General features: G+C 47.1%; 1 pseudogene; it reads left to right on the top strand.

The window, feature by feature from the left end:
- Positions 1-12,648: 12,648 nt before the first annotated feature.
- The window catches only part of LOC147119677 (uncharacterized), a 95,813-nt pseudogene continuing 92,387 nt past the window's right edge, over positions 12,649-16,074 (top strand).

Raw genomic sequence — 16,074 nt, 5'->3', positions numbered from 1 at the left:
ATAACCAAAAGCCAAAGCAGATTAGAATGTTACCGGGCCCCAAAAAGAGAATATAAACTGGCAGACTACCTCACGACCATCAGAGACACAAAACAGAGACAGACCCTCACCAGGTACAGACTAAGCGACCACCAACTGGAAATTGAAAAAGGCAGATACAAGAAATCCTGGCAGCCTAGAGAGAATAGAATATGCGATCAATGTCTGGCTGGCGAGGTTGAAACAGAAATGCATTTCCTCCTAAAATGCGAAAAATTCAACACATCAAGAAACATATTATTCAACAAGCTAAGCCAAACAACCCCAGATTTCAAGGAATTGGATGATCTGTCAAAATTGAGATTAGTCCTTGGAGAAGGAGACAGACCATACCTTGGGGCTAAATATGTAACAACATGTCACAACCTGAGGACTGTTTAAAAGTAAGACTGTTTAAAATTAATATTGAACGTACCAAATGAAGTAGAAAGACTGTTTAAAATTAATATTGTTTAAAAGTAATATTGTAAAAACCCACAAATGTCAAATCGATTGACACCTACAGAATGTTGGAAAACTGTACCTTTTTGCTATGTAAGCTTTGGCAATATGGTTCTCTGTAAACTTTCATGCCAATAAAGCATTTGAACTGAACTGAACTGAGAGATTGGGAGTGTGAGAGAGAGAGATTGGGAGTCAGAGAGAGAGAGATTGGGAGTGTGAGAGAGAGAGAGAGGTTGGGAGTGTGAGAGAGAGAGAGAGATTGGGAGTGTGAGAGAGAGAGATTGGGAGTGTGAGAGAGAGAGAAATTGGGAGTGTGAGAGAGATTGGGAGAGAGAGAGATAGGGAGTGTGAGAGAGAGAGAGATTGGGAGTGTGAGAGAGAGATTGTGAGTGTGAGAGAGGGAGAGAGATTGGGAGTGTGAGAGAGAGAGATTGGGAGTGTGAGAGAGAGAGAGATTGGGAGTGTGAGAGAGAGAGATTGGGAGTGTGAGAGAGAGAGATGGGAGTGTGAGAGAGAGAGAGATTGGGAGTGTGAGAGAGAGAGAGAGATTGGGAGTGTGAGAGAGAGAGATTGGGAGTGTGAGAGAGAGAGATTGGGAGTGTGAGAGAGAGAGATTGGGAGTGTGAGAGAGAGAGAGATTGGAGAGTGAGAGAGAGAGAGATTGGGAGTGTGAGAGAGAGAGAGATTGGGAATGTGAGAGAGAGTGAGATTGGGAGTGTGAGAGAGAGTGATTGGGAGTGTGAGAGAGAGAGAGAGTGAGACTGGGAGTGAGAGAGAGAGAGATTGGGAGTGTGAGAGAGAGAGAGATTGGGAGTGTGAGGGAGGGAGAGATTGGGAGTGTGAGAGAGAGAGATTGGGAGTGTGAGAGAGAGACTTGGCCGCCGCGGCGGCTCACCTGATGGCTTTGGGTCGGACTCTCGGGCGGGGCTGTTGATGCCGCGGGGATCTTTAATGCACGGCAGCTCCCAGTACGGCCCGCCGCGGCCGTTGACCTGGTGGCTATGGGTCCAGCTCTGGGGCGGGGCTGTTGACGCCGCAGGGAAGTTTTGTGCGCAGCAGCTCCCGGCACGGCCCGCCGCGGCCGGTGACCTGGTGGGTTTTGGTCAGGCTCTGGGGCGGGGCTGTTGATGCTGCGGGGAAATTTTGTGCACGGCGGCTCCCGGCACGGCCCGCAACTCAAGGCCCAGGCTTCCCGGGCTGCTTGGCCACGCCCGGCGCTGGCACAGCCGCTTGAAAGGACAGTCAAAGTAGGCGAGCCTCCGGGTGAAGGGCAGGGGATCACTTCATTTCCTACTGTTGCTAATTACAATTTAAAACTCAAATAAATAGTTATTTTCCTTAGCTCCCTAACATACAGAAAGTGTGGGAAAAAAATCGTGACGAATCAAAATGGCGGCCACTCACCTCGGTTCAGAATGATAAGGCCCGCCCACACATGCGTCAATTGGTCAACCGTCAGGTCACTGAACTGTAGGATTGGTTAATTGTCAAGTCACTCAAAACTCAACTGTAGGATGGCCCACCCGCACGCGCAATGAACCCGCCCCCGTGATGCAGCGATTGGTCATCCGTCGGTCAACTGTCAGGTCATTCGACCACACGATTTGTCAACCTTCGTGTCACTGAATGCAAATGAGCAAATGAGCGGAACTTTTCGCATTTACTGACCGGAATTTTGAACGTTTTTTGGATACCGTGGGCACGATTTTTGTCTGACGGAAAAGTAAATGCGCCTATGACTGGTCCGAAATCGTAAGCTTTCTTTTGATGTGACGCGCGTGTCGGTACACTCTATAACTTTTGAACGTATAGAGAATGGACAGACAGACAGACTGACAGACAGACAGACAGACAGAAAAACTGACAGACAGACAGAAGAGGTCTTTTATATATATACATAGATGAAACACCCATCCATTGTTATTAAAATAATGAAGTGAACCCAAGTGACATCATCTGTTTGTCCAAATAACTGTAATTAACATAAATGGTGATTGGGCCTAATTGTGTCACTGGAGGTTTCCAACAACTGTAAATGCAGGACCGTCGAATATTTCACACAGCACATTCATAGCCTCGTCTACACTCGAAGCGACCTGATAGAAAATCCGGATTAATGCATGGAGAAGTGACGGGGCCAGTCTAGCCATTTACTATCCTGTCCTTGCAGCTTTTGGTGTCCCAGGTAAGTCACTGTGGTCACCGATTCATTTTACCAATCATTTTGAGCTGTCTCGCTGCTATCACCATGTAACTGGTGATGTAACGTATTTCCTTGGTACAGAGTCCACCCATCTCTGCTATTGATTCAATCGATACTGCTCGCTCACTGCCCATTTATTGTCTAAGGTGCTGTTTTAGAGAATTTTTTTAACTTTACATTCAAATATATTTAATATTATGCGATTATTATTTTCCCCTGTGTTTTAGGCCGAGTGCTGCCATGAGATTCTAAATAAGTCTTTGTGGTTTACATTCTATTAGACTGGGAGTGAGAAGTACAGAGGGCAGAACACACCGCCCACCATCCATGTCCAACACCAACACTTCGAACTGTGTCTCACTTCACTCCGATCATTTTAATTAGACTGGGAATGAGAAGTACAGAGGGCAGAACACACCGCTTACCATCCATGGCCAACACCAACACTTCACACTGTGTCTCACTTCACTCCGCTTATTTTAATTAGACTAGGAGTGGGGAAGGTCACAGGGCGGAACACATCACTCTCCATCCATGTCCAACACCAACACTAACATTTTGAACTGTGTCTCACTTCACTCCGATCATTTTAATTAGACTGGGAGTGGGGAAGGTCACAGGGTGGAACACATGGCTCACCATCCATGTCCAACACCAACACTTCACACTGTGTCTCACTTCACTCCGCTTATTTTAATTAGACTAGGAGTGGGGAAGGTCACAGGGCGGAACACATCACTCTCCATCCATGTCCAACACCAACACTAACATTTTGAACTGTGTCTCACTTCACTCCGATCATTTTAATTAGACTGGGAGTGGGGAAGGTCACAGGGTGGAACACATGGCTCACCATCCATGTCCAACACCAACACTTGGAACTGTGTCTCACTTCACTCCGATAATTTTAATTAGACTGGGAGCGGAGAAGGTCACAGGGCGGAACACACGGCACACCATACATGTCCAGCAATAACATTTTGAACTGTGTCTGCTCATTCGGTGGTTCCGGGACCGTCCGCAGTTTCCGCCATCACCCACTCGGTGGCATGGTCACTGCTTATGGCTGGTGATCAACGGAATCAGAAAGACTATCGAGGCTAATATCTCAACATCTTTTATGTTCCTTTTATCCCCATTCATTAAAAAGTTCCAAGGAGCGCTCGCCTACTTTAACCTGGGCTCAGTTTAAATCGTTTCCTCTTGTCCCTTCACGTCAATTATTTCAACTTGTTTTAACTACAGAACGTTGCAAACTATTTAAATGTAACACAATATACCCTGGAAAACTGGGATAACTGTTCATATTGTGAATGTTGTGTTGGTTTTCTATTATTCACGCATTATCACTTAATTGCAACATTTTTCCAGTTTTGTTCCCTTCTCTGATGCAAAGCCGGGCAGTTCCAAGTGTGCCGGTGGCTCTCGGGTACCTGAGCCTTTCTCCATATTAAGGTTATTTGTAGCATAATTGGTAGAGCGATGGTGGAAATACAATCCCTGTATGCAGAGGGAGGAATCGCAGCCTAGAACTCCGGAATTTGAGTTTCCAATCCAAGCTGATTCTCCATAACAATAGTGATGGCGGAAATACATTGTTAGTTGTTTATTAAGACAGCAATATCTCAGTTTAGATCTCCGGGATTTGAGTTCCCAATATCGAGCGATCCTCCATAACAATAGAGTGATGGTGGGACTACATTTTCGGTTGTATATTAAGAGAGCAGGATCTCGGTGTAGATCTCCGGGATTTAAGTTTCCAAACCAGGCTGACCCGCCCTAACAATAGAGTGATGGTGGGGCTACATTCTTAATTGTGTATTAAGACAGCAGGATCTCGGTGTAGAAACATAGAAGATAGGAGCAGGAGTAGGCCATTCGGCCCCTCGAGGCTGCTCTGCCATTCAATGCGATCATGGCTGATCATCCAATTTCAGTACCCGGTCCCTGCTTTCTCCCCATACCCCTTGATCCCTTTAGCCTTAAGAAATATATCCAGCACCTTCTGGAATATATTTAATGATTTGGCCTCTACTGCCTTCTGTGGTAGAGAATTCCACAGGTTCACCACTCTCTAGGTGAAGAAATTCTTCCTCATTTCTGTCCTAAATGGCCTATCCTTTATCCTAAGACTGTGTCCCCTGGTTCTGGACTCCCCGACAATCGGGAACATCCTTCCTGCATCTAGTCTGTCCAGTCCCGTCAGAATATTATAAGTTTCAATGAGATCACCTCTCATTCTTCTAAACTCCAGCAAGTACAAGCCCAATCGACCCAATCTCTCCTCATACGTCATTCCTGCCATCCCAGGTATCAGCCTGGTAAATCTTCGCTGAACTCCTGCCATGGCAAGAACATCCTTCCTCAGATAAGGCGACCAAAACTGCACAGAATACTCAAGATGTGGTCTCACCAAGGCCCTGTACAACTTTAGCAAGACATCCTTGTTCCTGTACTCAAACCCTCTCGCTACGAAGGCCAACATACCATTTGCCTTCTTAACCGCCTGCTGCACCTGCATGCTTACCTTCAATGACTGGTGCACAAGGACACCCAGGTCTCGTTGCACTTCCCCTTCTCCTAATCTATTGCCATTTACATAACCTGCCCTCCTGTTTTTGCCACCAAAGAGGACAACCTCACATTTATCCACATTATATTGCATCTGCCATGTTTCTGCCCAATCACCCAACATGTCCAAATCATCCTGGAGTTTCTCGACATCCTCCTCACAGCACACACGCCCACCCAGCTTTGTGTCGTCTGCAAATTTGGAGATATTGGCCCAGTAATTCCAGTCCCAGCGCATAAGTAAAAATGGGGTAATCAGGCGTGGGCCCATTGGAAGTGCCGGATTTCAGCATGCACAGCGCATGCACGGAAAACCGGCATTTCCTCTCCTCGGAACCAAGGGGTTACAGAGGCGGTTCCCTTGCGATGTTTGAGGCAGTGCTTACGGATTGAACTTCGGTTTTTCGACAGGTTTGCCTGTGCGTGAAGGCCTCCACTTTTAATGAATGTAAAAAGCAGACTTAAGGATTAGTTTTATAAGGTAAGTGGTCTAATAATTAAAGTTAGAAAAAATTTTCCACAGGTTTATTATTTTTAAAGAATTTACAGTAAGGTAAGTGTATTTTTGGACCTGATTTCTGGAAAAAAAATTGGCAGAAATTTGAATAATTGTTTAAAATAGTTTTTTAAAGTTATTAATAGTTAATTTAATGATTGGAAATTTTTTTAACTTTTATTTAAAGTTGAAGTAGTGTTTTGGGTGCCTGGACTTTTCATGAGTTTGACAGGTCTTATGTCTAACTCATGAATGGACTTTTGTAAATTCCCATTGGTTGCCCAGTGCTCACATGATCCCAGCCAGCTCATCGCACTAAATACGCTGCTGGATCACGCACGCACAGCACGCCGGGAGCTGAACCGGGCCACAGACCGGAAATCCACGCTGGCCCAGTCTTCAAATGTCAGCGCGAGATGTAAGTGTAGGTCGGGGGCTTGCACCCGCGGGAAGCCCACGACCCAAAATTCTGGGCCATTACATCTAGTTTCCTTGTCTAGATCATTAATATATATTGTGAATAGCTGGGGTCCAAGGGCCGATCCCTGCAGTACCCCACTATTCACTGCCTGCCATTCGGAAAAAGACCTGTTTATTCCAACTCTTTGCTTTCTGTCTGCCAACCAGTTCTCTATCCAAGTCAATACCTTGCCCCCAATCCCATGTTCCATAACTTTACACGCTAATCTCTTATGCGGGACCTTATCGAAGGCCTTCTGAAAGTCCAGATACTCCACATCCACTGGTTCTCCCTTATCTATTTTACCAGTTACATCCTCAAAAAATTCCAGTAGATTAGTCAAGCACGATTTAACTTTTGTGAATCCATGTTGACTTTGTCCGACCCTGTCACTGTTTTTCAAGTACATCTTTTATAATGGACTCTAGCATTATCCCCACTACCGATGTCTGGCTTACCGGTCTGTAATTCCCCATTTTCTCTCTACCACCTTTTTTGAATAGTGGGGTAACATTAGCTACCCTCCAATCCATGGGTACTGTTCCAGGTTCCATTGAATGTTGGAAGATGATCAGCAATGCATCTATTATTTCTAGGGCCACATCCTTAAGTAACCTAGGATGTAGATTATCAGGCCCTGGGGATTTAATCGGCCTTCAATCCCATCAATTTCCCTAACAACATTTCCCTACAAATACTGATTTCTTTCAGTTCTTCCCTTTCATCAGACCCTATGTTCCCCGGCATCTCTGCGAGGTTATTTGTGTCCTCCTTTGTGAAGACAGGACCAAAAAATGTATTTAGTTAGTCTGCCATTTCTTTGTTCCCCATTATAAATTCCCCTGATTCTGACTGCAAGGGACCTACGCTTGACTTTAGCAATCGTTTTCTCTTCACATATCTATAAAAGCTTTTACAATCAATTTTTATGTTCCCTGCAAGCTTACTCTCATTCTATTTTCCCCTTCTTAATTAATCCCTTTGTAATCCTTTGTTGAATCCTAAATTGCTCCCAATCCTCAGGATTATTGCTTTTCTGGCCAATGTGTATGTCCTATAAATGTAGATCTCCGGGATTTGAGTTCCCAATCTAGGGCTCTCCTGCATAACAACAGAATGATGGTGAAAATATATTGTTAGTTGTGCATTAAGACAGCAGGATGTCAGTGTAGATCGCCGGGATTTGAATTCCCAATCTAGGACGATCCTCTGCAACAATAGAGTGATGGTAGGATTACACTGTAATCTGTATACACAGAGAGAAGACTCTCAGCCTGGATCTCCGGGATTTGAACTTCCAGTCTCGGCAGACCGTCCAGTGCACTGCTGACGGTGAGCGGCATTGTCAGAGCTGCTATTCATCAGATGAGATGTTAAGATCACAGCCTCGTTTCCCTATTGCGTTGAGTCAGGTGCCCCGTAAGAATCCTCAGACGCTATTTGAAGATCAGGCAGCGCTCCTGATGTTTTGACAAAAATCTCCATCTCAATTCATATGAGACCAACCCCTTGATGTCTCTGAAAGACACTCCGGAAATATTGCGCCTGATTCCGTGTATTCCCATTAAAACTGAGATGCGTCACACTGCTCGGGCTTTGGAAAGTAGTTCATTACTCATTAATGTACAGCTATAACATTGACCTGGTTTAATAATCAAATAATGAATTGATTTCTAAAGTGATTACAAGGATTACTAGCTCCATTTCCGCCCAGCGGATATACTCAATTCCCTAAATACCTACAGAGCGGGCTGATTTCAGAAACTTATAATATTGGGAACTGGATGTAACAATAAATGGAATATTTTGCATTTAATGGATATTATTTATTGAAGACACGTAACATGCCAATGAGCTGTTGGTAATAATTAATGAACATCAAACAGTTAGTTCGTTAGTTATTTAGCTATTTAGTTAGTTAGTAAGCTGCATCGACCCTACCATCCGGCCTATTTCCCGAAATCCTTGCTGTTCTTTTGTGGCCATTTCTTCTTTCGGTTTAAGTTCTCTGGATCTTGATCCGGCGATTGGCTCTGACACTGCTCTTCCAATGCGGTTCTCTTGGCCTCCTGCCAGCCAGTGCTGCTCAACACCCCGTGCACTTTCCACCCCTCACTCCGGTCACTGTCACTGGCTCGTCTGGTCTCTTTGTTTCCGGGAGCTGAGTCCACCCGGCAAATGCACGATCACTGTCTAGAATCCTGTTCCTGATGAGGGCTATGTCCGGCTATGGTCAGCGACCTACCAGTTAGGGTCACCTTCCTCGTAAACAGATCAGTTGGGGCCAAGCTCCGTTTAGAGATCCGCTCTGGAGGGAAATCAGTGGTGAGCCTCAGTGAGTGATCAGGCGATGCTTCAGTGGAATTGTAAAATCGGCTGTTAGATCCGCGACTGCATGGCGGTAACAGTAAAAAATCACACAGTTCTTATGTCGGATGATTAATTTTATTTAAATTCAAATTGAGTCCATAGGTAACGAGTGACAACGTCCGAATAAAACACTGTTTTAGTCACCTGTTCATTTCCATCCACAGCTAACCTGGTGACGATTGTGATCCTGTCCCGAGGAAGGTGCGGTCTCTCCAGATGTATCACTCAGTACCTGGTGTCCATGGCGGTGACGGATCTCCTAGTCATTATCATCGCTGTGATATTAAACCGGATCAGTGTTATTTATTTTCCAGTTCTTTTCCTCTCTATCACTCAAGTCTGTAGCCTAAAAATCGCTCTAATCTATGCAGGGAGAGCTCTGTCTGGCTGATGGTCGCTTTCACCTTAGATCGATTTGTGGCCATTTGTTGCCAGAAGCTGAAAACAAAATATTGCACCGAGAGAACAGCTGCCATTGTAATAGTAGCGGCCTGTGCCGTGAGCTGTGTAAAAAACATCCCCTGGTACTTTCTACATGAGCCTTTGTATATAATTAATGGTGTCCCGTGGTACTGCAACATTAAGCTAAGTTTTTATACTGAACTTCTATGGACAGCGTTTGACTGGATTGACCGTATTTTGAACACCTGTGCCCCGTTCGTCCTGATGTTACTGCTCAATGCTCTAACCGTCAGACACATTCCACCGGCCAGCAGAGCCCGCAGGAGACTCCGGGCCCACAGCAATGGAGAGAATCAGAGTGACCCAGAGCTGGAGAGCCGGAGAAAGTCCATTGTTTTACTCTTCACCATCTCGGGCAGTTTTATCCTGTTATGGGTGGCCTATGTTGTAAATTTCCTGTATGTGTGAATTACGAACGATTCTAAGATCTCGAGTTTCAATGATCCAAAGTTCATTCTCCAGGAAAGCAGAAACATGCTCCAGCTCCTGAGTTGCTGCACCAACACCTGTATTTATGGAGAGACCCAGACTAAATTCAGAGAGGAGTTCATGAAAATGTTCAAATCTCCGGTGAACCTGGCCATTAAAATAGTTAAATAATGGAAACAGTCGAATGAGTTTCTGTCTTAGCGCACGGTTAGGTTTCACAGTCCATCCTGAACTGTCCCTCACTGCACCCGCCGCCCTTGAACACACCAACAGACACAGTTTCACGGTCCATCCTGAACTATCCCTCACTGCACCCCGCCACCCTGGAACACACCAACAGACACTGTTTCACAGTCCATCCTGAACTGTCCCTCACTGCAATCCACCACCCTGGAACACACCAACAGACACTGTTTCACAGTCCATCCTGAGCTGTCCCTCACTGCACCCGCCACCCTGCAACACACCAACAGACGCTGTTTCACAGTCCATCCTGAACTGTCCCTCACTGCACCCCGCCACCCTGGAACACACCAACAGACACTGTTTCACAGTCCATCCTGAACTGTTCCTCACTGCACCCCGCCACCCAGGAACACACCAACAGACACAGTTTCACGGTCCATCCTGAACTGTCCCTCACTGCACCCCGCCACCCTGGAACACACCAACAGACACTGTTTCACAGTGAATCCTGAACTGTCCCTCACTGCAATCCACCACCCTGGAACACACCAACAGACACTGTTTCACAGTCCATCCTGAGCTGTCCCTCACTGCACCCCGCCACCCTGCAACACACCAACAGATGCTGTTTCACAGTCCATCCTGAACTGTCCCTCACTGCACCCCGCCACCCTGGAACACACCAACAGACACTGTTTCACAGTCCATCCTGAACTGTTCCTCACTGCACCCCGCCACCCAGGAACACACCAACAGACACAGTTTCACGGTCCATCCTGAACTGTCCCTCACTGCACCCCGCCACCCTGGAACACACCAACAGACACTGTTTCACAGTGCATCCTGAACTGTCCCTCACTGCAATCCGCCACCCTGGAACACACTAACAGACACTGTTTCACAGTCCATCCTGAACTGTCCCTCACTGCACCCCGCCACCCTGGAACACACCAACAGACACTGTTTCACAGTCCATCCTGAACTGTCCTTCACTGCAACCCGCCACTCTGGAACACACCAACAGACACAGTTTCACAGTCCATCCTGAACTGTCCCTCACTGCACCCCGCCACCCTGGAGCACACCAACAGACACAGTTTCACGGTCCATCCTGAGCTGTCCCTCACTGCACCCCGCCAACCAGGAACACACCAACAGACAGTTTCACGGTCCATCCTGAACTGTCCCTCACTGCACCCCGCCACCAACAGGCACTTCCCCAACACTGGACGGCAGCGCAACTGGAGAAAACTCATTGAACATGTTCGTGATTGTTAAATATCTGCTCCGTATTAGAATATCTCAAATCCTCCAGAAAAGCTCATTCAGATTTCATCCAATTCCATCGAGGCCAGAATGTCTGTCGACTAAAATGTGGCAGGAGTTGTGATTTATTGTGTTATATTGACTGAAATTCCTCATCATCATGAAGGGCATCAGGTCTGTTGTTGATTTCCCTCCCTGGGTGTTTTACACACCCAATGGGAACACATATGGGGTTAATATTAAATTACGGCGATGGTATAAAATGGGCAATGTGGAATTAGCCACCCAAGATACACTACGCTCGATTTTGCTTTCCATTGAAGTCTATGAAGGGGAAATCAGGCGGGGGTTTACTGGGCAACCATTAGATATCACCCATTTTACACTATCGTACAAAGTTAAAGTCACTCCCATATGTTGTCCTCGGAGCCGCATTCCGTGCACTATAAGGTGGCTAGACAGTTTCCTCCAATTGACCTAAAATCCCCTTCCTCACTTCCCACCCCTTCCACCGGCCCTTGAAGACTGTACTTTACTCCATTCCTCACAGGGAGGCTCCTTCCATACACTTGACAAAGGAGCAAAGCTGTGTGGATAAGATCACAGAGATCAGCATGAGAGTAAATCTGCAGGCGGCTGGTGGGGAAATTGTGGTGGAGTGGATATTTTCTCATTTATGGTTGGGTCAGTGTTAAATATCATCCAATTAATGGTGGAGATTGGGTGAGATGCTTAACTCTTTGCAATGAAACCTGCTGCAGTCAGACATCTCCTGGTAAAGTAGGCAGCTGGGTACTTCCTACCCGGCCAGTGTCTGCCATTACTGTCCCTGAACCTATCATTGGGAGCTATTGCGGATATTAACAGCTTTGCATTGTTACCTGGATCTTATCCTCCTGACCTGTTGTGAATGTGCAGCCTCCACTCGTTGATGCTTTGTAAGCAGAGATTTCTCACCGCATCCCTCTCTGTGATTAGAGGAACTAGAATTGCATCGGCCTGCTCCGAGGTTTCAGTTAGTAAAGAGAATACATTGAATTATTTTAATGTCCTCTTTAATGTGGAATGTGCAAAGTAACCACCATCACTCTCCCAGTTTCAAGGAAGTGCTTCTTGAGGCGATTATTAATTGAGAAGTGACGAGGTGTTGACTAAAACATCTGTAGAACTTCTGTGTCAGTGACGTAAACTTCCCATTTCAATTTACCAGTAAGGTCTCCAATAGCGGAGAGGCTGTTGATGGCTTGCAGTTGCTAGAGATTGTGAGATTCTGAAGATAATTTGACACTAATGTGGGCAAATTATTGGAAAACATTCTGAAGGACAGTATTGATTGTCATATAGAAGGGTAGGGATTAATCCAGGGCAGTCAGCATAGATTTGTTAAGGGAAGGTCGTGTCTGACTAACTTGATTGTATTTTTTAAGGAAGTAACAAGGAGGGTAGATGAGGGTATCGCGTTTGTTGTTGTCTACATGGATTTAGCAAGGCTTTTGTCCAGGTCCCATATGGCAGACTGGTCAGAAAAGTGAAGGCCCATGGAATCCAATGGAAAGTGCCAAGTTGGATCCAAAATGGCTCAGTGACAGGAAACAAAGGGTAATGGTCGACGGGTGTTTTTGTGACTGGAAGGCTGTATACAGTGGGGTTCCGCAAGGCTCAGAACGAGGTCGCTTGCTTTTTGGGGTGTATATCAATAATTTGAAATTCAATATAAGGGGCATGATTAATAAATTTGCAGATTATACAAAAAATGATAGTGAGGAGGAAATCTGCAGACTGCAGGAAGATATCAATGGACTGGTAAGATGGGTAGAATGTGTCAAATGGAATTCAATCCGGAGAAGTGTGAGATAATGCATTTAGGGAGAGCCAACAAGGAAAGGGAATACACAAGAAATGGTGGGACATTGAGAAGAGTAGAGGGACCTTGGAGTGCATGAGCAGGTAGGTAGATAAGGTGGTTATGAAGGCATACAGGATACTTTCCTTTATTAACTGAGACATAGAATATAAAATAGCAAAATAATGCGAATGCTGGATATCTGAAATAACAACAGAAAGTGCTGGAAACACTCAGCTGGTCAGGCAGCATCGAGGAGAGGAGAAACAGAGTCAATGTTTCAGGTGGAACACTTTGTCATAGAATATAAAAGCCGGGAGGATATGCTTGTTAGGTCACAGCTAGAGTACTGCGTGCAGTTCTGGTCATCACATTACAGGAAAGACGTGATTGCGCTAGAGAGGGTACAGAGGGGATTTACGAGGACATTGCCGGGTCTGGAGAATGTTAGCTGTCAGGAAAGATTGGATAGGCTGGGATTGTTTTCTTCATAACAGAGGAGACTTGATTGAGGTGTATAAAATCATGAGGGCCCTAGATAGGAAGCACCTATTTCACCGAGCAGAGAGGTCAATAACCTGGGGCATCGATTTAAAATAATTGGTCGGAGGTTTAGACGGGAGTTGAGGAGAACTTTTTTCACCCAGAGTGTGGTGGGGGTTTGGAACTCATTCCAGAAAGGGTGGTAGAGGCAGAAACCCTCATCACATTTAAAAAGCACTTGGATATGCACTTGAAGTGCCGTAACCTACAGGGCTATGGGCCAAGAGCTGGAAAGTGGGATTAGGCTGGATAGCTCTTTTTCGGGCAGCACAGACACCATGGGTCGAATGGCCTCCTTCTGCGCCATGAATTTCTATGATTCTACAATTCTATGGAGAGAGACTCCCCTTTTCGTGTACTGTGGGTGAGCAGTTAATCCAGGAATGGAGGGAGGGGTAATCCTCGGCCTCTAACTCCTGGCAATCTGCTCATTGGCGGCCGAGCACCGCCCCCCACCCCCCGCCACTCGCTTGGGCTCGCTTGATTTTAGGAGCCGGTATACAAGCAACAAACAGTCCCATTACTAACTCCAGACATTAGATTTAAACGGCGGGCGCTCCCAGGTTGTCAGGTCACCAAAGCAGAAGCTGCGCTTTAACAGGATTCTAGGATATAGACACATCTTGCATCACAAGCCTTGAAAGGGATCCCAGCCCAGCGTTAGAGAGACAATAACCCGAGTTAGAACAGTTCTTCATTCCCTCCCAAGCCACTCGACCAAAGGATAACATTTCATTCTAACCCAGCCGGTTATAATTCTCCAGAAACTTCCAGTCCAGAGACTGCGGCAGGCAGTGGGTTAGGTCCCAGTGAGAAGTTGAACACTCTCCGGGACTCGGTCTGTTCACGGCAGTAATTTGAACGCAGCCTGGTCTGGGGTAGTGAGCCCAGACTCCCGAACTCCTGGTTCAGAAAGATCACTCGATTGGCCCATGCGGATGGTCGGGTCGGACGGGCAGGTCACCGAGACAGAGGAGCGGCAAAGTTTCAAAAGCAAACTTTACATCGAAAACGTGTCTAACGCGGCAGTACCATGTTCGGTGTAAAAAGTGAAACATTACTCTCGGAGCCGAGACATTACACAAAGGTCGGTAGAAGTTAGGAATGCTCTTCCGCAAGTAGCAATTGATGCTCGCTCAATTGTTAAATTCAAGTCTTGGATTGATATATTTTCTAACCAAAGGTAATAAGAGATATGGGGCAAAGGCCCATATCGAGATATGGAGTTAGGTCACAGACCATCCGTGATTTAATTGAATGGCGGAACTTGCTAAGTGGCCTCTTCCTGTTCCTATATCATCAGTTCTTGGCTGAGTTCAGGTTTTGTTGGGAAATCTAATTATGAAGGGGAACTTTAACTTTAGTTCCAGTCTTGAAAAGAATGAGTGTATATAATTCAAAGATGGCGGTAAGTGCTTTATAAGTATACTAGATGGGGTGAGCCCGGCGTTGCTGAGGCTTTTTCGAGGGCATGTTGTTGTTGGAAGAGAGAGAGAGAGCGACTGGGGGGGTGGGGGGGCGGCAGAGAGAGATTGGGGGGGGAAGAGAGAGAGACTGGGGGGGGAACAGAGAGAGACTGGGGGGGGGAACAGAGAGAGACGGGGGGGAACAGAGAGAGACTGGGGGGGAACAGAGAGGCTCTCCCCACCCCCCCACGATTTCCCGAGGCTCTCCCCCCCCGCGATTTCCCGAGGCTCTCCGCCCCGCGATTTCCCGAGGCTCTCCCCCCCCCGCGATTTCCCGAGGCTCTCCCCCCCCCCCACGATTTCCCGAGGCTCTCCCCCCCCCGCGATTTCCCGAGGCTCTCCCCCCCACGATTCCCGAGGCTCTCCCCCCCCCCCCGCGATTTCCCGAGGCTCTCCCCCCCCCCCCGCGATTTCCCGAGGCTCGCCCCCCCCGCGATATCCCGAGGCTGTGTCCTGGCGTCACGGGGGCCGTGCGCATGCGTGCCGGCGTCAAGGCGGCTGCGCAACTGGCGGCCTCTTCATTTTTGTTAAACTCATGCGTGCTGGTGTCACGGGGTGGCAGGCCGTGCGCATGCGTGGTTTCAAGACCGCTGGCGTGCCCCGTTGCTGGGGTAACAGGGGCCGTGCGAATGCGTGCCGTCATCAAGGCGGCCGCGCAACTGGCGGCCTCTTCTTTTTTTTTTATACTCATCTTTCGCCGAGTAAGAGGAGATTAAATAAATAGAGAGCAGCAAAAGAGGAGGAGGGAGTAGGAGTCGTTCGGTAGGCCCATGCAAGAAGGACGGTAGATGTGAATAGGAGGCAGGGCTCGGCTGCCGGTTAACTAAGTGGCCCCTCCGGTCGGACGCAGGCCTGGTCTCGAACGAGGAGCTAACTGCCCCGCCCACCACGTGCGCATTTGCTAAACACAATTTTAAACACAAATAAATTGTTATTTAATTCCCTAACACATCATTAAAATATTTACCTTAGTTCCCTAACACAGAAAGTGTGGGGGAAAAAATCGTGAAAAATCAAGATGGCGGCCACTCACCTCGGTTCAGAAGGATAAGGCCCGCCCACACATGCACCGATTGGTCGACCGGTCAGGTCACCGAAGCGTAGGATTGGTCCATCGTCGAGTCACTCAACACTCAACTGTAGGACAGCATGCGCCAGGAACCCGCCATACGATTGGTCGACCTCGACGTCACACGGTCGCTAATGAGATGCTAATGAGCGGAACGCTGAATGTTTTTCAGATACCGCGGGCGCGGTTTTTGTCCGGCCGAAACGTAAATACGCCTATGACCGGTC

The sequence above is a fragment of the Somniosus microcephalus genome, chromosome 4 (assembly GCF_052327205.1).
Source record: "Somniosus microcephalus isolate GS21.2 chromosome 4, FLI_Smic_1.0, whole genome shotgun sequence".
Lineage (NCBI taxonomy): Eukaryota > Metazoa > Chordata > Chondrichthyes > Squaliformes > Somniosidae > Somniosus > Somniosus microcephalus.
Note: the sequence above shows the minus strand (reverse complement) of the source record. Positions and strands in the feature narration are given on the sequence as shown.